Source organism: Danio aesculapii, chromosome 4, assembly GCF_903798145.1.
Source record: "Danio aesculapii chromosome 4, fDanAes4.1, whole genome shotgun sequence".
In the NCBI taxonomy this organism is placed as follows: Eukaryota; Metazoa; Chordata; class Actinopteri; order Cypriniformes; family Danionidae; genus Danio; species Danio aesculapii.
The window spans coordinates 19,619,058-19,639,659 of record NC_079438.1 but is presented as its reverse complement, the minus strand read 5'-3'; the positions used below and the strand labels follow the sequence as shown (position 1 = coordinate 19,639,659).

At 44.3% G+C, this 20,602-nt stretch overlaps 1 protein-coding gene, 1 long non-coding RNA gene and 11 other non-coding genes across 13 annotated transcripts in view; 6 read left to right on the top strand and 7 right to left on the bottom strand.

Moving 5' to 3' along the window:
* LOC130222164 (gastrula zinc finger protein XlCGF8.2DB-like) overlaps window positions 1-20,602 on the bottom strand; it is a 58,454-nt gene that overhangs the window by 34,611 nt on the left and 3,241 nt on the right. The window lies entirely within an intron of this gene.
* Window positions 3,271-5,601, bottom strand: LOC130222257 (uncharacterized). Its single transcript, XR_008836386.1, has 4 exons — window positions 5,518-5,601; window positions 4,572-5,424; window positions 4,128-4,211; window positions 3,271-3,370 (listed from the first exon to the last, which is right to left on the bottom strand). It is a non-coding gene; the product is annotated as an uncharacterized LOC130222257 (long non-coding RNA).
* trnam-cau (transfer RNA methionine (anticodon CAU)) lies at window positions 7,976-8,048 on the bottom strand. Its single transcript has one exon. It is a non-coding gene; the product is annotated as a tRNA-Met (tRNA).
* trnam-cau (transfer RNA methionine (anticodon CAU)) lies at window positions 9,409-9,481 on the bottom strand. Its single transcript has one exon. It is a non-coding gene; the product is annotated as a tRNA-Met (tRNA).
* trnal-cag (transfer RNA leucine (anticodon CAG)) lies at window positions 9,576-9,658 on the top strand. Its single transcript has one exon. It is a non-coding gene; the product is annotated as a tRNA-Leu (tRNA).
* trnam-cau (transfer RNA methionine (anticodon CAU)) lies at window positions 11,435-11,507 on the bottom strand. The gene has a single exon. It is a non-coding gene; the product is annotated as a tRNA-Met (tRNA).
* Window positions 12,195-12,277, top strand: trnal-cag (transfer RNA leucine (anticodon CAG)). The gene has a single exon. It is a non-coding gene; the product is annotated as a tRNA-Leu (tRNA).
* trnam-cau (transfer RNA methionine (anticodon CAU)) lies at window positions 13,461-13,533 on the bottom strand. Its single transcript has one exon. It is a non-coding gene; the product is annotated as a tRNA-Met (tRNA).
* trnal-cag (transfer RNA leucine (anticodon CAG)) lies at window positions 13,628-13,710 on the top strand. The gene has a single exon. It is a non-coding gene; the product is annotated as a tRNA-Leu (tRNA).
* Window positions 14,221-14,303, top strand: trnal-cag (transfer RNA leucine (anticodon CAG)). Its single transcript has one exon. It is a non-coding gene; the product is annotated as a tRNA-Leu (tRNA).
* trnam-cau (transfer RNA methionine (anticodon CAU)) lies at window positions 15,485-15,557 on the bottom strand. The gene has a single exon. It is a non-coding gene; the product is annotated as a tRNA-Met (tRNA).
* On the top strand, window positions 15,652-15,734 carry trnal-cag (transfer RNA leucine (anticodon CAG)). Its single transcript has one exon. It is a non-coding gene; the product is annotated as a tRNA-Leu (tRNA).
* Window positions 17,086-17,168, top strand: trnal-cag (transfer RNA leucine (anticodon CAG)). The gene has a single exon. It is a non-coding gene; the product is annotated as a tRNA-Leu (tRNA).

Genomic DNA, 20,602 nt, shown 5'->3' with positions numbered 1-20,602 from the left:
AGCAACCTTGAAGTCCACATGAGAACTCACAATGGAGGCAGAATGTTTACTTGCACACAGTGTGGGAAAAGTTTTGCTCAAAAGCAAGACCTTGAGATCCACAATAGGATTCATACAGGAGAGAAGCCTTACAGTTGCACAGAGTGTGGTAAAAGTTTCAGATGTAAAAACACACTCAAATACCACACGATAACTCACACTGGAGAGAAGCCGTTTGCATGTGCTCAGTGTGGAAAGAGCTTTACAACCAAATCTAGCCTCATGAACCACATGAATGGTCACACTGGAACCATAGTGTTCACATGTGATCAGTGTGGAAAGACTCTCACACGCAAAGACTCCATTAGGAAACACATGAAGACTCACTCAGGAGAGGATCGTTTTAGATGCAGTGAGTGTGGAAAGGGCTTTAAATGTTAAAAGAAGCCTCAGCACTCACATGAAGGTTCACAATGGAGAGCAGAGTCCTCAAAATTGAGGCCTTGTTCAGCGGAGCTTAGAGCTCTCTCCCAGGACAGTATGCCAAACAAGTGTGAACTCTTGAATACATATCAAGTTACTGAAAATGAAACCCTTTGAACACCTGAAGCTATTTTAAACTCAATAACTGAAGAGGGGTGAAGATGTTTTTTGTAGTAATTTAGATTTGTTTTTTTTTTTGTTTTTTTTTATGTGAAGCTGCTTTGACACAATCTACATTGTATAAGCGCTATACAAATAAAGGTAAATTGAATTGAATTGAATTGAATAGAATAGTGTAGATCAGGGGTCATAGCCCAGTACCAGGTTGTAAGAGTATCAACTTTATAATGAACCGATAACCATATTTTTGCACATTGCACACTTCCATCAAATGGTCGGCACTGAAAAGAAAATTAGAAAGATTAGGGAGGAGAAACTGTCCAACACCCTTAGATTGTGTTTTTGATAATTCACATCATTTGATTATTGTCACTCGCATGAACAAACACTGATTTGCCTCCAGTTTTGGGCTTTTGTCTGCAATTTCACAAAACTTGTGGGCGAATGAAAGTGAGCGACTGATGCAGACTCCATAAAGCCCTATTCAGACTACACAATGCCATTTGCCAGTTACGAGCAGATTTGTGTCAGATTATGAGATTTTGACTTGATCAAATCTTGATGTGTTGTGGGTAACAAATGAAGACTTTAGTTTCAAAACACTACACATTCATTTGATGGACTAATTTGAGAAAAGAAACAAGTTTTCTTAATGAAGACAATTAAACTTTCTGTAGATAACTGGCTGCCTTTAAAGATATGTTCATGTGAAAACTCACACATTACTACAAATAAATTGGTGTATGGGGAAACCCAGTGTCACTATTGTGATTGAGAACATGAGTAATTGTTTAGCTTACATGCTAATTCCATCATGATTTAAGAGTAATAAGTTGTTTAATTATTAACATTCTGATATATATTAACATTCTTATATATAAATATATATATATATATATATATATATATATATATATATATATATATATATATATATATATATATATATATATATAGGTGGGCATAGATAAAAAGATTTTTAAATCTAGATTAATCTCACTCTAATCTTGGAATTAATCTAGATTAAATTGGCTCTTTTGAATTCTGCCGAAGGCATTCAGAATAGGTGTGCTACCCAAATAATAAGTCTTTGAGAACGGGTTTCTGAAGCCAGGTGGCGCATTGGACCAGGGGCTCATCTCCTGTTTTCAAAATGCATCACAAACTGCTTGAATAACTGTTCTACTATGATAATTGGTGATGAAAAAAAATAAATGACGTTCAGTAAGATCTACTTGTGTTTACTAACTGTTTATTCAGTTAAACATGAATTTTGAACTGTAGGTCTACATAAGCTCCAAACAGCGATTTTTTTTGATTACTTTAATCTGACTAAAGTCATAACTGAACTGAACAGAAATGGAACTAAGACATGTGGAGTATGCATATATTAGTGGCATTACTGAAGTGAACACTGCAATCAAACTTCTACCGTCATGTAGACTTTTCGGCATATTTTCCGATCCACACATCTGTCAGTAAAGGACCGCACACACACACCGCTAAATGCTGAAGTTTTTTTCTTTCCATTTGGCTTGCGTTATTAAATTCCATAACACTCTCACCAGTCCTTCCTCCCTGTTTGCGTCTAACACCCCAGTGTGTCACAGGGGCATGAATGAAATGTTCGTGAGTGAATGTGGAACTGCCCAACTGCAGTTAAAGTCACCCAAAATTACAGGAAACTCTTAAATGAAAGCACTTCACGTAAACAACTTCATTATATTGTGGCGCATACATTTATACATGTGACAGAATTTGAGATTCGAATAAATTAGAAAGAAAAGTGATGGGGTGGTGTTCCCCTTCATAAGTGTGAAGTCGGAGAAGGTAAATGTAGCGATCCGTTCACAAAGTTTTTATTTGATGTCTCTTCTTTTTATTTTCTCTGCTTAATCGGCTACAATATTATTGTCTATTAAGGCTAGAATACAGATGTCCATGTAGACATAGTCAGTAGTGTCTTGGAAGTATGTGAAAGATCCAGAAGGGCATCCTGCTGATTTGATTCAGAAGGGCACTTTTTTCTCAGATGGCTCACTGGTCAGGTATACATCTGCGCTAAAATATCAAGGTGAAAGTCATCATAGCTTGCGTAGAATAGACCCAGCTCCCAACCCAACTTTGAAAATAGATTAATGGCAATTTTTTTTTTATCGCGCGATTAAGAGTCTCATAACGGGCCACCACTTGTGTATATATATATATATATATATATATATAATTTGTAAACTATTTTCATATATCTGTGATGATAGGTTAACAACTGCACAAGGAATAAAGATGTTCAATTACTCGCTGCGCGAGAATGACCCGAAACTCTGAGCGATGGCCAAGATCCAGCTGCTGCAGGACAGTCTGACTCCAGGACTCATGCGAGGCTTTGCACTTGGTACAGATGAGGGTTTCTGTAACCATGTTGTGCATCCTGTCGATGTCCAGAACCAGCCGTGCCCTTTTTTGAAGACCTCCACCTGTCAGCTGATGCCGTCCACATGCAGGATTAGGGCAAAGGACTTTGACCCTCCACAGCTTGTATGGCATCCACAGCAAAAAATGAATGACATAAAAATCTGTCTGGACCTGGAACCTGATTGTATGTAAGTGCAGGCTGTGGAGGGTAATACCAGAGCTTGAGGTTGTCACGAAGCTTTGGCTTTCCTTTGGACCCCATTCTAAAAAGCCTGCTAGCAATCCACATGTGGTCCTCTGGTGGCAAGGTTTCAGCCCAAAGGCGAGGAAGTGGAACAGCTGATGGAGCTTGCAGCAATGACCCAGAAGGTGCAGTCTGTGAAGGTAAATAGAAGAATTCTGATTATTAATAGCATCCTGTACATATATTCATTTATTGTAAATCTCTGTTCATAGCTAATACAACCTGTATTTAATGTTCATAGTACATCGATCTGTAAATACCACCATAATTTTTCTATAAACCGCACTTTAGAACTTATACCTATATCCTGCACTTGCTGCTATTGCACTGCTAGTTAGACCTAAACTGCATTTCGTTGCCTTGTACTTGTATATGTGTAATGACAATAAAGTTGAATCTAATCTAATCTAAAATAGATAAAACATTTAGTCTGGTAATGTAAATGCACTTTACATATTTGAGTGAGTACACTTCACATGATGTTATCATGATTATAATCTAAATACCTTTGATTTTAAGTGATTATTATGTATTTCAATTCCAAAAAACATTAATATAATTTTACCAATAAACATTTCTCCTAAAGACACATGAGTATTCTCCAATATAGTTATTTCTCTTTTTCCTTTCTACTTATTTTCCATCCACATTTTTTTCTTTTACTACAGTGAAGATAAAATATCAACAGCAGAAGGCTTAATTTTTGTGATTCTTTGCTTTATTTTTTCCTCTTTATTTTGTTAACATTTAAACATATATCATACTTAGTTAATTAACATCAAGTCGATTTAATTGACAGGTCTTAAAACCACTTTGTGTGAATTCAGCTGGGGCAGCACATATGCAAACCAAATTACCTTTTTTGGACAGAAAATATGAAATAACTTACTGAGACAATGCTGGACGGCTCTGTGGAGCTGGTCACTGCCGCAGTGGATGTGAGGATGGGGGCAGAAACTTGAAGGTCCTGTGTCTGTACAACCAAGTAGTATAACAAAGTACAGTTTGTAAATATATATCTATAAGTAACATTAACTCATCAGATTTTTTTTGCAACCATTACTTTATTTGAACATTAATGTATAATAAAACATTGGAAATGAATGACTGCTGCTAAACTGTAAAATTTTGTCACAGAGCTTATATGCAGAACAAAAAGTTTAAAGAATCGTGCTTATTTTTACTATATATGTTTTTTATACATTAAACGAATATTTATAATAGATGTTTTATTGAGATTTAATGTGACTGTACTTAATAAAAATATGAATTTTTGTGAAAAAAAATGCTTATACCAAATTCTCTCAGAAAACTATGTGGATTATGACAATACTTAGAGCTGTGCTTGGTGTAGAAGCACTACACACTGCTGGGCTGGACGTCAACCTGTGATGGTCTTCTAGCCACACTAAGATTTGGCTTTGCTGCAGCAATGGTGGGATCCGGAAAATCTTGGTTTGGTGAACTCAAAAAGGGCAAGACAAAAAACATTTCATTAAAAACACTGTGTTCACAATGGCAAAATGTACACTACTGTTCAAACGTTTGGGATCTGCTCGATGTATTTTTTTAGGTTTTAATTATGTTTATGAAGGCTACATTTATTTGGTCAAATATACAGTAAAAACTGGAATAATGTGACATAATAATATAGGTAAATTAAATAAATAAAGAATAATTTATGTTATTCTATCTTTGAAAACGTTATTACTGTTTCCCCAAAATATAAAGAAATGTTTCATGAGCAGCACAGAAAATCAAATAAAATCTACTTTGTGTATGAGCAAATCAAACACAATAGAATTCTTGTTATATATGATTAATATGAAGCTTTTATATTTTAACAATTCCATTTTTTTGAACATTAGTGTATATCACATTAGATTTCAAGCAATGACAAACTATCTTTCTATATCTTTGTTGTACAATCAGTTTGTTTTCTCTACAGATTTCAGGTTCAAGCTGTTTTTGACCACCACCCTCTGCTACTTTTACAGGAAGAAATAAGATATAAGTTAGAATAGTTTTAATTAGACATTGACAATTGCGGAGAAATCTTTGATGCCACGGGTGGAGTAGACGGGGGCTGGGGCTGGGCCTCGGGTTGTCTCTTCTCCATCACCTCCTGAGCAGGTACAGAAGGGGCAGGTTGTTGCAACATGTGTTGGAGCAGCAGAGGCAGTACTCTGCTTAAATTAATTAGAAAAATACATATAATCATGAAGAAGGAAAGCCATTCTAGTAAATAATAGTAAACACATATTGATTCATAAATGTACCTTTTGAGTATGAAAACCACATATGCATTTCAGCACACCTCCAAGCAAGCTCATCTGGCCATGAGACTGCAATGGGTATTTCTCAATCTGAAAAAAATCATGAAAAATGTAATAAATAATTTTACATGATATAAAAAAACTTTTATAACTAAAAAAGGAATTTTAACTCAATGACTCCCTTAATAAAGCACACAATAGCTCTGTAAATTAATTTACCACTAGAATGTGTGTAATATTTATCTAATATGTAATTTTACAGTTTTTATCTCCAAAAAGAAAAGAAAAACAATAAGAGTAACTGGACAAGAACATTTCAGGTCTTAAAACCACATGCTGTACACTGTACACTCATAATCCCTTCCCCACCTTTTTTAAATCTCTCTCATAAACGGTCAAACTTTAGTAAATTATACAACTTAAATCTCAAAATACATGCAATTTAAAATACATTAATATTTAAAAACAATTATGACGTGTTTTACAAAAATACTGTACTGAATGTACTGAAGCCTAACAAGTTACTCTGTTAAGCCAATTTCAACAAACACTTAACTGTTTACCTTATATCATGTAATTGAAATACCCACGTATCGCTCGGATTGGCTCTCATCTTCAACATTTGTGAAATATTGCCAGACAATCCTTTGGCAGCTGGCATTCAGGTCGCAGTCTCTCCTGGAGGTGTGGGTTCGAATCCCACTTCTGACAAACCTAGTCTTTGGCTGTGCGCTCAGGCTCAAGATTTAAACTCTCTGGCGCCATGTCCGAGTGATACAGTAACGTTGACAAAGCGCCGCATCAATCTCTTTGCGCCACAGTTCACGCAGCGTAGCAGTGGACCTGGCATCGAAAACGTGACAGGAATGGGAGCATCTTGCCATCATTGCTTAAGACTCAGGAGATGTTCTTGGAACGTCAAGCAGCCTGCCCTCCAGAGGAGCTGTAGACTTTTTTGAGCCCGGAAAGCATGAACCGCACGGAAGATAATAAAGAATGCCGCCCTGTCACCTATGCACTCCCGTGTGCCAAAAGGTATCACCTCGCCCTGTGTGAGGCTCGAACTCACGAACTTGCTCCTACAAGACAGCTCCAGCTATGCATGCATGTCAGGATGGCCAAGTGGTCTAAGCCGCTGTATTCAGGACTGCTGGAGCTGGGCTAGCTGTAAAACACCAGCTTCCATGTCATGATACTGCGATGTGGCTCCTAGGAGACAGCTCCAGCTAAGTGTGCATGTCAGGATGGCCGTCTGGTCTAAGGCACTGCGCCACTTCTGACAAACCTAATCTTTGGCTGTGCGTTCAGGCTCAAGTATTTAATTCTCCGGCGCCATGTCCGAGTGATACAGTAACACTGACAAAGCGCCACATCAATCTCTTTGCGTCACAGTTTACGAAGCGTAGCAGTGGCCCTGGCAACCTTAATGGGCACTGTAGACTGCAAGTTTTGAGGCATTTGTGCAACATCAAGGCATTGTCTACAGCAACTCGGAAAAGCATGTGTACAAAACAATGGACGTGGGCTTTAATGCAAGGGGATCAAAAGAATTGCCTTGGAATGCCATGTAGTGGAATGTCCTGAGATGCCGTTTATTTTTAAGGCAATGAGATTCGCAGGGCTTTTCGGCTAATTCTCTTACAACGTCAAGTCATGACATTTGACTCTTTGTGGGAAAGAGAAGAAAAAAAGCTGTGTCAGTCAATCAACGCATTTTCAAGATGCTGTTCTGAATGTGCGTTTCTGGATGCGGTGGTGTCCGGATGATGGGCACGAGTATGGCATCACAGGTCTGGGGGTCCAGCATGTCGATGCAGTGCCCGCGGACAGCTCATGCTCTCACTGTGAGGACGTGGCTGTTGCACAGCTGAGATCTCAGGCTCAAGTATTTAACCCTCTGGCGCCATGTCCGAGTGATACAGTAACACTGACAAAGTGCGCATCAATCTCTTTGCGCCACAATTTACGCAGCGTAGCAGTGGCCCTGGCAGCGTTAATGGGCACTGTAGACTGCAAGGTTTGAGGCGTTTGCGCAACATCAAGGCATTGTCTACAGCAACTCGGAAAAGCATGTGTTCAAAACAATGGACGTGGGCTTTAAAGCAAGAGCACTGAACCGGGATCAAAAGAATTGTCTTGGAATGCCATTTAGTGGAATGTCCTGAGATGCCGTTTATTTTTCATTCTATGCGATTCGCAGGGCTTTTCGGCTAATCCTCTTACAACGTCAAGTCATGACATTTGACGGATCCACGTCAAACGTCAAGCAATAACGTGACAGGAACGGGAGCATCTTGCCATCATTGCTTCAGACTCAGGAGATGTTCTTGGAACGTCAAGCCGCATGCCCTCCAGAGGAGCTGTAGCCTTTTTTGCCCCCGGGAAGCATAAACTGCACGGAAGGTAATAAAGTAGGCCGCCCGGTCACCTAAGTGCTCCCGTGTGCCAAAAGGTACGACCTTGCCCCGTGTGAGGCTCGAACTCACGACCTTCAGATTATGAGACTGACCCGCTGCCTACTGCGCCAACGAGGCAGACTGGTGGAATTGGGCAAGCTGTGAAACACCAGCTTTCATGTCATGGTGCTGCGATGTGGCTCCTAGGAGACAGCTCCTGCTAGCTGTGCATGTCAGGATGGCCGGGCGGTCTAAGGTGCTGCCTTCAGGTCGCATTCTCCCCTGGAGGCGTGAGTTCGAATCCCACTTCTGACAAACCAAGTCTTTGGCTGTGCGTTCAGGCTCAATTATTTAACTCTCTGGCACCATGTCCGAGTGATACAGTAACACTGACTGCATCAATCTCTTTGCGTCACAGTTTACGAAGCGTAGCAGTGGCCCTGGCAACCTTAATGGGCACTGTAGACTGCAAGTTTTGAGGCATTTGTGCAACATCAAGGCATTGTCTACAGCAACTCGGAAAAGCATGTGTACAAAACAATGGACGTGGGCTTTAATGCAAGTGCATCGAAAGGGGATCAAAAGAATTGCCTTGGAATGCCATGTAGTGGAATGTCCTGAGATGCCGTTTATTTTTAAGGCAATGAGATTCGCAGGGCTTTTCGGCTAATTCTCTTACAACGTCAAGTCATGACATTTGACTCTTTGTGGGAAAGAGAAGAAAAAAAGCTGTGTCAGTCAATCAACGCATTTTCAAGATGCTGTTCTGAATGTGCGTTTCTGGATGCGGTGGTGTCCGGATGATGGGCACGAGTATGGCATCACAGGTCTGGGGGTCCAGCATGTCGATGCAGTGCCCGCGGACAGCTCATGCTCTCCCTGTGAGGACGTGGCTGTTGCACAGCTGAGATCTCAGGCTCAAGTATTTAACCCTCTGGCGCCATGTCCGAGTGATACAGTAACACTGACAAAGTGCGCATCAATCTCTTTGCGCCACAATTTACGCAGCGTAGCAGTGGCCCTGGCAGCGTTAATGGGCACTGTAGACTGCAAGGTTTGAGGCGTTTGCGCAACATCAAGGCATTGTCTACAGCAACTCGGAAAAGCATGTGTTCAAAACAATGGACGTGGGCTTTAAAGCAAGAGCACTGAACCGGGATCAAAAGAATTGTCTTGGAATGCCATTTAGTGGAATGTCCTGAGATGCCGTTTATTTTTCATTCTATGCGATTCGCAGGGCTTTTCGGCTAATCCTCTTACAACGTCAAGTCATGACATTTGACGGATCCACGTCAAACGTCAAGCGATAACGTGACAGGAACGGGAGCATCTTGCCATCATTGCTTCAGACTCAGGAGATGTTCTTGGAACGTCAAGCCGCATGCCCTCCAGAGGAGCTGTAGCCTTTTTTGCCCCCGGGAAGCATAAACTGCACGGAAGGTAATAAAGTAGGCCGCCCGGTCACCTAAGTGCTCCCGTGTGCCAAAAGGTACGACCTCGCCCCGTGTGAGGCTCGAACTCACGACCTTCAGATTATGAGACTGACCCGCTGCCTACTGCGCCAACGAGGCAGACTGGTGGAATTGGGCAAGCTGTGAAACACCAGCTTTCATGTCATGGTGCTGCGATGTGGCTTCTAGGAGACAGCTCCTGCTAACTGTTCATGTCAGGATGGCCGAGCGGTCTAAGGCGTTGCGTTCAGGTCGCAGTCTCCCCTGGAGGCGTGGGTTCGAATCCCACTTCTGACAAACCTAGTCTTTGGCTGTGCGTTCAGGCTCAAGTATTTAACTCTCTGGCGCCATGTCCGAGTGATATAGTAACACTGACTGCATCAATCTCTTTGCGTCACAGTTTACGAAGCGTAGCAGTGTCCCTGGCAACCTTAATGGGCACTGTAGACTGCAAGTTTTGAGGCATTTGTGCAACATCAAGGCATTGTCTACAGCAACTCGGAAAAGCATGTGTACAAAACAATGGATGTGGGCTTTAATGCAAGTGCATCGAAAGGGGATCAAAAGAATTGCCTTGGAATGCCATGTAGTGGAATGTCCTGAGATGCCGTTTATTTTTCATTCTTTGCGATTCGCAGGGCTTTTCGGCTAATCCTCTTACAACGTGCATTCAGATTATGAGACTGACCCGCTGCCTACTGCGCCAACGAGACAGACTGCGGGAGTTGGGCAAGCTGTGAAACACCAGCTTTCATGTCATGGTGCTGCGATGTGGCTCCTAGGAGACGTCTCCTGCTACCTGTGCATGTGAGGATGGCCGAGCGGTCTAAGGCGCTGCGTTCAGGTCGCATTCTCCCCTGGAGGCGTGAGTTCGAATCCCACTTCTGACAAACCAAGTCTTTGGCTGTGCGTTCAGGCTCAATTATTTAACTCTCTGGCACCATGTCCGAGTGATACAGTAACACTGACTGCATCAATCTCTTTGCGTCACAGTTTACGAAGCGTAGCAGTGGCCCTGGCAACCTTAATGGGCACTGTAGACTGCAAGTTTTGAGGCATTTGTGCAACATCAAGGCATTGTCTACAGCAACTCGGAAAAGCATGTGTACAAAACAATGGACGTGGGCTTTAATGCAAGTGCATCGAAAGGGGATCAAAAGAATTGCCTTGGAATGCCATGTAGTGGAATGTCCTGAGATGCCGTTTATTTTTAAGGCAATGAGATTCGCAGGGCTTTTCGGCTAATTCTCTTACAACGTCAAGTCATGACATTTGACTCTTTGTGGGAAAGAGAAGAAAAAAAGCTGTGTCAGTCAATCAACGCATTTTCAAGATGCTGTTCTGAATGTGCGTTTCTGGATGCGGTGGTGTCCGGATGATGGGCACGAGTATGGCATCACAGGTCTGGGGGTCCAGCATGTCGATGCAGTGCCCGCGGACAGCTCATGCTCTCACTGTGAGGACGTGGCTGTTGCACAGCTGAGATCTCAGGCTCAAGTATTTAACCCTCTGGCGCCATGTCCGAGTGATACAGTAACACTGACAAAGTGCGCATCAATCTCTTTGCGCCACAATTTACGCAGCGTAGCAGTGGCCCTGGCAGCGTTAATGGGCACTGTAGACTGCAAGGTTTGAGGCGTTTGCGCAACATCAAGGCATTGTCTACAGCAACTCGGAAAAGCATGTGTTCAAAACAATGGACGTGGGCTTTAAAGCAAGAGCACTGAACCGGGATCAAAAGAATTGTCTTGGAATGCCATTTAGTGGAATGTCCTGAGATGCCGTTTATTTTTCATTCTATGCGATTCGCAGGGCTTTTCGGCTAATCCTCTTACAACGTCAAGTCATGACATTTGACGGATCCACGTCAAACGTCAAGCGATAACGTGACAGGAACGGGAGCATCTTGCCATCATTGCTTCAGACTCAGGAGATGTTCTTGGAACGTCAAGCCGCATGCCCTCCAGAGGAGCTGTAGCCTTTTTTGCCCCCGGGAAGCATAAACTGCACGGAAGGTAATAAAGTAGGCCGCCCGGTCACCTAAGTGCTCCCGTGTGCCAAAAGGTACGACCTTGCCCCGTGTGAGGCTCGAACTCACGACCTTCAGATTATGAGACTGACCCGCTGCCTACTGCGCCAACGAGGCAGACTGGTGGAATTGGGCAAGCTGTGAAACACCAGCTTTCATGTCATGGTGCTGCGATGTGGCTCCTAGGAGACAGCTCCTGCTAACTGTGCATGTCAGGATGGCCGGGCGGTCTAAGGTGCTGCCTTCAGGTCGCATTCTCCCCTGGAGGCGTGAGTTCGAATCCCACTTCTGACAAACCAAGTCTTTGGCTGTGCGTTCAGGCTCAATTATTTAACTCTCTGGCACCATGTCCGAGTGATACAGTAACACTGACTGCATCAATCTCTTTGCGTCACAGTTTACGAAGCGTAGCAGTGTCCCTGGCAACCTTAATGGGCACTGTAGACTGCAAGTTTTGAGGCATTTGTGCAACATCAAGGCATTGTCTACAGCAACTCGGAAAAGCATGTGTACAAAACAATGGACGTGGGCTTTAATGCAAGTGCATCGAAAGGGGATCAAAAGAATTGCCTTGGAATGCCATGTAGTGGAATGTCCTGAGATGCCGTTTATTTTTCATTCTTTGCGATTCGCAGGGCTTTTCGGCTAATCCTCTTACAACGTGCATTCAGATTATGAGACTGACCCGCTGCCTACTGCGCCAACGAGATAGACTGCGGGAGTTGGGCAAGCTGTGAAACACCAGCTTTCATGTCATGGTGCTGCGATGTGGCTCCTAGGAGACATCACCTGCTACCTGTGCATGTCAGGATGGCCGAGCGGTCTAAGGCGCTGCGTTCAGGTCGCAGTCTCCCCTGGAGGCGTGGGTTCGAATCCCACTTCTGACAAACCAAGTCTTTGGCTGTGCGTTCAGGCTCAATTATTTAACTCTCTGGCACCATGTCCGAGTGATACAGTTACACTGACTGCATCAATCTCTTTGCGTCACAGTTTACGAAGCGTAGCAGTGGCCCTGGCAACCTTAATGGGCACTGTAGACTGCAAGTTTTGAGGCATTTGTGCAACATCAAGGCATTGTCTACAGCAACTCGGAAAAGCATGTGTACAAAACAATGGACGTGGGCTTTAATGCAAGTGCATCGAAAGGGGATCAAAAGAATTGCCTTGGAATGCCATGTAGTGGAATGTCCTGAGATGCCGTTTATTTTTAAGGCAATGAGATTCGCAGGGCTTTTCGGCTAATTCTCTTACAACGTCAAGTCATGACATTTGACTCTTTGTGGGAAAGAGAAGAAAAAAAGCTGTGTCAGTCAATCAACGCATTTTCAAGATGCTGTTCTGAATGTGCGTTTCTGGATGCGGTGGTGTCCGGATGATGGGCACGAGTATGGCATCACAGGTCTGGGGGTCCAGCATGTCGATGCAGTGCCCGCGGACAGCTCATGCTCTCACTGTGAGGACGTGGCTGTTGCACAGCTGAGATCTCAGGCTCAAGTATTTAACCCTCTGGCGCCATGTCCGAGTGATACAGTAACACTGACAAAGTGCGCATCAATCTCTTTGCGCCACAATTTACGCAGCGTAGCAGTGGCCCTGGCAGCGTTAATGGGCACTGTAGACTGCAAGGTTTGAGGCGTTTGCGCAACATCAAGGCATTGTCTACAGCAACTCGGAAAAGCATGTGTTCAAAACAATGGACGTGGGCTTTAAAGCAAGAGCACTGAACCGGGATCAAAAGAATTGTCTTGGAATGCCATTTAGTGGAATGTCCTGAGATGCCGTTTATTTTTCATTCTATGCGATTCGCAGGGCTTTTCGGCTAATCCTCTTACAACGTCAAGTCATGACATTTGACGGATCCACGTCAAACGTCAAGCGATAACGTGACAGGAACGGGAGCATCTTGCCATCATTGCTTCAGACTCAGGAGATGTTCTTGGAACGTCAAGCCGCATGCCCTCCAGAGGAGCTGTAGCCTTTTTTGCCCCCGGGAAGCATAAACTGCACGGAAGGTAATAAAGTAGGCCGCCCGGTCACCTAAGTGCTCCCGTGTGCCAAAAGGTACGACCTTGCCCCGTGTGAGGCTCGAACTCACGACCTTCAGATTATGAGACTGACCCGCTGCCTACTGCGCCAACGAGGCAGACTGGTGGAAGTGGGCAAGCTGTGAAACACCAGCTTTCATGTCATGGTGCTGCGATGTGGCTCCTAGGAGACAGCTCCTGCTAACTGTGCATGTCAGGATGGCCGAGCGGTCTAAGGCGTTGCGTTCAGGTCGCAGTCTCCCCTGGAGGCGTGGGTTCGAATCCCACTTCTGACAAACCTAGTCTTTGGCTGTGCGTTCAGGCTCAAGTATTTAACTCTCTGGCGCCATGTCCGAGTGATATAGTAACACTGACTGCATCAATCTCTTTGCGTCACAGTTTACGAAGCGTAGCAGTGGCCCTGGCAACCTTAATGGGCACTGTAGACTGCAAGTTTTGAGGCATTTGTGCAACATCAAGGCATTGTCTACAGCAACTCGGAAAAGCATGTGTACAAAACAATGGATGTGGGCTTTAATGCAAGTGCATCGAAAGGGGATCAAAAGAATTGCCTTGGAATGCCATGTAGTGGAATGTCCTGAGATGCCGTTTATTTTTCATTGTTTGCGATTCGCAGGGCTTTTCGGCTAATCCTCTTACAACGTGCATTCAGATTATGAGACTGACCCGCTGCCTACTGCGCCAACGAGACAGACTGCGGGAGTTGGGCAAGCTGTGAAACACCAGCTTTCATGTCATGGTGCTGCGATGTGGCTCCTAGGAGACATCTCCTGCTACCTGTGCATGTCAGGATGGCCGAGCGGTCTAAGGCGCTGCGTTCAGGTCGCAGTCTCCCCTGGAGGCGTGGGTTCGAATCCCACTTCTGACAAACCAAGTCTTTGGCTGTGCGTTCAGGCTCAATTATTTAACTCTCTGGCACCATGTCCGAGTGATACAGTAACACTGACTGCATCAATCTCTTTGCGTCACAGTTTACGAAGCGTAGCAGTGGCCCTGGCAACCTTAATGGGCACTGTAGACTGCAAGTTTTGAGGCATTTGTGCAACATCAAGGCATTGTCTACAGCAACTCGGAAAAGCATGTGTACAAAACAATGGACGTGGGCTTTAATGCAAGTGCATCGAAAGGGGATCAAAAGAATTGCCTTGGAATGCCATGTAGTGGAATGTCCTGAGATGCCGTTTATTTTTAAGGCAATGAGATTCGCAGGGCTTTTCGGCTAATTCTCTTACAACGTCAAGTCATGACATTTGACTCTTTGTGGGAAAGAGAAGAAAAAAAGCTGTGTCAGTCAATCAACGCATTTTCAAGATGCTGTTCTGAATGTGCGTTTCTGGATGCGGTGGTGTCCGGATGATGGGCACGAGTATGGCATCACAGGTCTGGGGGTCCAGCATGTCGATGCAGTGCCCGCGGACAGCTCATGCTCTCACTGTGAGGACGTGGCTGTTGCACAGCTGAGATCTCAGGCTCAAGTATTTAACCCTCTGGCGCCATGTCCGAGTGATACAGTAACACTGACAAAGTGCGCATCAATCTCTTTGCGCCACAATTTACGCAGCGTAGCAGTGGCCCTGGCAGCGTTAATGGGCACTGTAGACTGCAAGGTTTGAGGCGTTTGCGCAACATCAAGGCATTGTCTACAGCAACTCGGAAAAGCATGTGTTCAAAACAATGGACGTGGGCTTTAAAGCAAGAGCACTGAACCGGGATCAAAAGAATTGTCTTGGAATGCCATTTAGTGGAATGTCCTGAGATGCCGTTTATTTTTCATTCTATGCGATTCGCAGGGCTTTTCGGCTAATCCTCTTACAACGTCAAGTCATGACATTTGACGGATCCACGTCAAACGTCAAGCGATAACGTGACAGGAACGGAGCATCTTGCCATCATTGCTTCAGACTCAGGAGATGTTCTTGGAACGTCAAGCCGCATGCCCTCCAGAGGAGCTGTAGCCTTTTTGCCCCCGGGAAGCATAAACTGCACGGAAGGTAATAAAGTAGGCCGCCCGGTCACCTAAGTGCTCCCGTGTGCCAAAAGGTACGACCTTGCCCCGTGTGAGGCTCGATCTCACGACCTTCAGATTATGAGACTGACCCGCTGCCTACTGCGCCAACGAGGCAGACTGGTGGAAGTGGGCAAGCTGTGAAACACCAGCTTTCATGTCATGGTGCTGCGATGTGGCTCCTAGGAGACAGCTCCTGCTAACTGTGCATGTCAGGATGGCCGAGCGGTCTAAGGCGTTGCGTTCAGGTCGCAGTCTCCACTGGAGGCGTGGGTTCGAATCCCACTTCTGACAAACCTAGTCTTTGGCTGTGCGTTCAGGCTCAAGTATTTAACTCTCTGGCGCCATGTCCGAGTGATATAGTAACACTGACTGCATCAATCTCTTTGCGTCACAGTTTACGAAGCGTAGCAGTGTCCCTGGCAACCTTAATGGGCACTGTAGACTGCAAGTTTTGAGGCATTTGTGCAACATCAAGGCATTGTCTACAGCAACTCGGAAAAGCATGTGTACAAAACAATGGATGTGGGCTTTAATGCAAGTGCATCGAAAGGGGATCAAAAGAATTGCCTTGGAATGCCATGTAGTGGAATGTCCTGAGATGCCGTTTATTTTTCATTCTTTGCGATTCGCAGGGCTTTTCGGCTAATTCTCTTACAACGTCAAGTCATGACATTTGACTCTTTGTGGGAAAGAGAAGAAAAAAAGCTGTGTCAGTCAATCAACGCGTTTTCAAGACGCTGTTCTGAATGTGCGTTTCTGGATGCGGTGGTGTCCGGATGATGGGCACGAGTATGGCATCACAGGTCTGGGGGTCCAGCATGTCGATGCAGTGCCCGCGGACAGCTCATGCTCTCACTGTGAGGACGTGGCTGTTGCACAGCTGAGATCTCAGGCTCAAGTATTTAACCCTCTGGCGCCATGTCCGAATGATTCAGTAACACTGACAAAGTGCCGCATCAATCTCTTTGCGCCACAATTTACGCAGCGTAGCAGTGGCCCTGGCAGCGTTAATGGGCACTGTAGACTGCAAGGTTTGAGGCGTTTGCGCAACATCAAGGCATTGTCTACAGCAACTCGGAAAAGCATGTGTTCAAAACAATGGACGTGGGCTTTAAAGCAAGAGCACTGAACCGGGATCAAAAGAATTGTCTTGGAATGCCATTTAGTGGAATGTCCTGAGATGCCGTTTATTTTTCATTCTATGCGATTCGCAGGGCTTTTCGGCTAATCCTCTTACAACGTCAAGTCATGACATTTGACGGATCCACGTCAAACGTCAAGCGATAACGTGACAGGAACGGGAGCATCTTGCCATCATTGCTTCAGACTCAGGAGATGTTCTTGGAACGTCACGCCGCATGCCCTCCAGAGGAGCTGTAGCCTTTTTTGCCCCCGGGAAGCATAAACTGCACGGAAGGTAATAAAGTACGCCGCCCGGTCACCTAAGTGCTCCCGTGTGCCAAAAGGTACGACCTTGCCCTTTGTGAGGCTCAAACTCACGACCTTCAGATTATGAGACTGACGCGCTGCCTACTGCGCCAACGATACAGACTGCTGGAGTTGGGCAAGCTGTGAAACACCAGCTTTCATGTCATGGTGCTGCGATGTGGCTCCTAGGAGACAGCTCCTGCTAACTGTGCATGTCAGGATGGCCGAGCGGTCTAAGGCGCTGCGTTCAGGTCGCAGTCTCCCCTGGAGGCGTGGGTTCGAATCCCACTTCTGACAAACCTAGTCTTTGGCTGTGCGTTCAGGCTCAAGTATTTAACTCTCTGGCGCGATGTCCGAGTGATACAGTAACACTGACTGCATCAATCTCTTTGCGTCACAGTTTACGAAGCGTAGCAGTGGCCTTGGCAACCTTAATGGGCACTGTAGACTGCAAGTTTTGAGGCATTTGTGCAACATCAAGGCATTGTCTACAGCAACTCGGAAAAGCATGTGTACAAAACAATGGACGTGGGCTTTAATGCAAGTGCATCGAAAGGAGATCAAAAGAATTGCCTTGGAATGCCATGTAGTGGAATGTCCTGAGATGCCGTTTATTTTTAAGGCAATGAGATTCGCAGGGCTTTTCGGCTAATTCTCTTACAACGTCAAGTTATGACATTTGACTCTTTGTGGGAAAGAGAAGAAAAAAGCTGTGTCAGTCAATCAACGCGTTTTCAAGACGCTGTTCTGAATGTGCATTTCTGGATGCGGTGGTCTCCGGATGATGGGCACGAGTATCGCATCACAGGTCTGGGGATCCAGCATGTCGATGCAGTGCCCGCGGACAGCTCATGCTCTCACTGTGAGGACGTGGCTGTTGCACAGCTGAGATCTCAGGCTCAAGTATTTAACCCTCTGGCGCCATGTCCGAGTGATACAGTAACACTGACAAAGTGCCGCATCAATCTCTTTGTGCCACAATTTACGCAGCGTAGCAGTGGCCCAGGCAGCGTTAATGGGCACTGTAGACTGCAAGGTTTGAGGCGTTTGCGCAACATCAAGGCATTGTCTACAGCAACTCGGAAAAACATGTGTTCAAAACAATGGACGTGGGCTTTAAAGCAAGAGCACTGAACCGGGATCAAAAGAATTGTCTTGGAATACCATTTAGTGGAATGTCGTGAGATGCCGTTTAGTTTTCATTCTATGCGATTCGCAGGGCTTTTCGGCTAATCCTCTTATAACGTCAAGTCATGACATTTGACGGATCCACGTCAAACGTCAAGCGATAACGTGACAGGAACTGGAGCATCTTGCCATCATTGCTTCAGACTCAGGAGATGTTCTTGGAACGTCACGCCGCATGCCCTCCAGAGGAGCTGTAGCCTTTTTTTGCCCTGGAATGTGTGAGTTTTCACATGAGCGTATCTTTAAAGGCAACCAGTTGTCTACAGAAAAGTTTAATTGTCTTCATGAAGAAAACTTGTTTCTTTTTTCAAATTAGTCAATTAAAATAAATGTGTAGTGTTTAAGTCTTCATTTGTTACCCACAACACATCAAGATTAGATCAAGTCAAAATCTCATAATCTGACACAAATCTGATCTGTCGTAACTGGCAAATGGCATTGTGTAGTCTGAACAGAGCTTTAGAGCGTCTGCATCAGTCGGTCACTGTCATAGCCTTATGGCGAGTTCACACCGCACAAGTTTAGCCCGACTTTCATTCGCCAACAAGACAATCAAACAATGTGAATAATTAAAAACACAATCTAAGGGTGTAGGACAGTGTTCCCTGCATCTCCACAAACATTTTCTCCTCTCTAATCTTTCTAATTCTCTTTTCAGAGCTGACAATTTGATTGATAAATTAATAAAGAATTTGCAAGTGTGCAATGTGCACAAATTTGGTTATTGGTTCATAATAAGTTTTGCTGTACTTGGTTGGCTAAACTGTTCTTGGGTGGCTCACCAATATATAAATGTCTCTAATACATAAAGTAAGCAAGCTGACCAAAGTTCTTATGGGGAAAAAACTTTATTGAAGACAATAGTGCAGTTTCTCATCAGTGATCTTCAAGTAAGAGATTACCCAACTGATTTAATTGGGTCACAATTCTTGAGTTCCTGTAGGTGTTTGCATGTGAAACAAGCCACACAGTCTATCAACATATAGAGTTATTTTGCATTCTTGAAGCCCGGTAGCAACTTTCACAACCCGGTACTGGGCTGTGAGCCCTGATCTACAGTACAAAACAGTTGTCAAAATCTTCACCCCTCTTTAGTTATTGAGTTTACATTTTCAGGTGTTCAAAGGGTTTCATTTCAAGTAACTTGATATGTATTCAAGAGTTCACACTTGTTTGGTATGCTGTCCCGGGAGAGAGCCCTAAGCTCATAAGATCCTCAAGCCCTGGACTCCCTTCCGTTAGCAGGAAGAGAGGGGAGTTTGAGCTCTGGTAGATCTTGATGAAATCCCCAGACTTGTTTCTGTTCTAATGACAGATATAGAGATGGCTAAAGGAAGATATATGGCTTCTAAGAGCTCGACTATGGGCAACCAATTTGGCACCAATCTATAAAGGAGGGAGAGTAGAGGTGGGAGAGGGATTCTTCAAGATGAAGATAACTGAAGTAAGAAACTCTGGTTATTTATAGTGAGTCAGGAATCATCTGATTGGTGAATCATGTGTTAGCTAATGCAGGACCAGCCGTGGACAATCATGTGATCCTCTCAAAAGTAGTTTATAAATAAACTTCACATGAATGAACAACCAAACTACATGAAAAAGGTTCCGTTTTGAATATACCTGTGTTTGTGTGGACAAGGCCTAAATGTTGAGGACTCTGCTCTCTATTGTGAAGCTTCATGTGAGCGCTGAGGCTTCTTTTATGTTTAAAGTCCTTTCCACACTCACTGCATCTAAAACGCTCTCATGTGTCTTCATGTGTCGCTTAATGGAGTCTTTGCGTGTGAGAGTCTTTCCACACTGATCACATGTGAACACTATGATTCCATTGTGACCATTCATGTGATTCATGAGGTTAGGTTTGGTTGTGAAGCTCTTTCCGCACTGAGCACATGCAAACGGCTTCTCTCCAGTGTGAATCCTCATGTGTTTATTGAGTGTGCTTTTACATGTGAAACCTTTACCACACTCTGTGCATCTGTAAGGTTTCTCTCCAGTGTGAATCCTCATGTGTTTATTGAGTGTGGTTTTATTTGGGAAACTTTTACCACACTCTGTGCATCTGTAAGGTTTCTCTCCAGTGTGAGTTCTCTTGTGGTTATTGAATGTGCATTTATATGTGAAATGTTTACCACACTCAGTGCATGTGTAAGGTTTCTCTCCAGTGTGGATCCTCATGTGGGTGTCAAGGTTTTGTTTTTTAGCAAAACTTTTCCCACACTGTGTGCAAGTACATGTTCTTCGTTCATTGTGAGTTCTCATGTGGACTTCAAGGTTGTTATTTTGATTAAAACTCTTTCCACACTGAGGGCAAGAGTAAGGCTTCTCCCCAGTGTGAATTCTCCTGTGCACTGCCAAGTTTCTTGCATGACAGAAGCTTTTTCCACACTGTTGGCATGTGTACTGCCTCTCTCCAGTGTGAATTCTCATGTGGGCTTTAAAGCCATGGATTTTAGGAAAACTCTTTCCACACTGTTCGCAGGTGTAAGGGTTCTCCCTAGTGTGAACTCTCATGTGAACATCAAGGTTTGGCTTTTGACTGA